The 1772-nt window shown below is 64.9% G+C and overlaps 1 protein-coding gene and 1 pseudogene across 1 annotated transcript in view; one reads left to right on the plus strand and one right to left on the minus strand.

Annotated features, from left to right (window-relative positions):
• Nucleotides 1-1766, plus strand: part of LOC112547990 — a 4819-nt pseudogene extending 3053 nt beyond the window's left edge.
• NSD1 (nuclear receptor binding SET domain protein 1) overlaps nucleotides 1-1772 on the minus strand; it is a 46420-nt gene that overhangs the window by 33759 nt on the left and 10889 nt on the right.

The raw sequence follows: 1772 nt of genomic DNA on the forward strand, positions 1-1772 counted from the left end.
CCCGGGGGTTCCCCCCCCCAGGAGCCGGCTGCGGGAAAGCGGCTGTGTGGGGACCAGGCACTGCTGTGGAGGCAGGAAGCCGCGCAGGGGAAGGGCAGGGGGATATGGGAGAGCAGGGGGAGGGGAAAAGGAAACCAGAGACAGTGATGCAGGGGAGGCTGCCGGCCCAGCCACCGCAGCGCAGGCGTGGAACGAAGCCAGGGCAGGAAGGGAGATAAAGAGCCTGAGACACACAAGGCCCACAGACGCCAGGCGCCGTGGAGAGCTGAGGCAGGGAAGCCGCGCAGGGGAAGGGCAGGGGGATATGGGAGAGCAGGGGGAGGGGAAAAGGAAACCAGAGACAGTGATGCAGGGGAGGCTGCCGGCCCAGCCACCGCAGCGCAGGCGTGGAACGAAGCCAGGGCAGGAAGGGAGATAAAGAGCCTGAGACACACAAGGCCCACAGACGCCAGGCGCCGTGGAGAGCTGAGGCAGGACAGCCCGGCCGAGCACGTGAACGGCACGCAATGGCGCGCTGCACCCGGCCACGGGGGCTGGGTCAAGAAACATCTGCCAGGCCCGCGCACAAGTGAGCGCTGGTGCCAGGAGGTGGCCCGGCCTGCTCGGGCAGGAAACACCCCTTTGCAGCACTCGGGGGCTCTTGCTTTGCCCCACAGCCGGGCCCACGCGGGCCAGAGGGGCTGTGGGCACCATGAGCAGCGGGGCCTGGCACCACCTGCACTTCAAGCGCAGCGATCACTGGCTTCACCAGGCAAGGGCAGCTGCTGCAGAGCATGTACATGCCAGGCAGCTGCTGACAGCAGGTGTCTCACTGTGGTCAGCTGCAGGGAAGGAAAACCATTGCTTGGGGGTGGGGGGTGTTTCAGCTAGAGGGCCCTGGTGTAGACAAGGCCCCGAGGAGCCCCAGGAAGGCTGAGCTGAGCTGAGCGTGCCAGTAAGTGAATGCAGAGTCACTGTCCTGCCACCCAGGGCAGAGCTCAGCGCCTCAGTGTGACCGTGGGTGGACCTGGCTGCCCGGTCCCTGCCTCTGGAGAGCCATGGCCGACTTCCTCCCACTTCCCTATCAGACCCGAGTCCAGACACCTCCACCCACAGCAGGCAGTGGGTCCTTGCTGCCGCAGCCACGCCTAAGCGGGAGCCCAGGCCTGGACCGCAAGACTTGGTATGCGCAGGCCATAGCCTTGCTCCTTAGGGCTGGAGCAGGGGCTGTTTGTGCCCACGCTGAACACAGCAGAGCCACTCGGGGGCTGGTCGTGGGTTCAGAGGCCACCTCCCAGAGACAGCAGGGCAGCACCTGGCACACCAGGGCCGGGACTGTGGTGGGGGATCAAGGGATGCAAGCAGGTGACAATCACCGATGCAGAAGCAGAAACCTCCTCTGAGCTGTAGCAGCCCCTGGCCACGATCCCCTGCACGTAGGCTCCGGCCCCAGGGCTGCCCTGAGGGACCCTCCCCGTGTTCCCGGGTGCTGGGCTGCGAGGGAATTCAGAGGAGGGAGAGGCTGGTGCTGTTTGCTTGCTGGGGTGGGGAGGTGAGATTAGACTAACCTGGGGCAGAGTCGAGAACGGGGATGTGAGCCGAAGTCGCAGCCACCACAACTGTCTCTAGCTACAGACACATCAAATCCAGCAGCTCTCAACCCTGGCAGACTCGGGGCCACCTTGGAGGCGCCAGCTTTTAGCGCCTGCTCATTGCTTGACCACAGGAAAATAACAGAGTGGTTCTTCTGTGGCAATGAGCCCAGAGAGCCCTGTCAGGGCAGGGGGTTCGGG

This window comes from Alligator sinensis, unplaced genomic scaffold, assembly GCF_000455745.1.
Source record: "Alligator sinensis unplaced genomic scaffold, ASM45574v1 scaffold1170_1, whole genome shotgun sequence".
NCBI classification, from domain to species: Eukaryota; Metazoa; Chordata; order Crocodylia; family Alligatoridae; genus Alligator; species Alligator sinensis.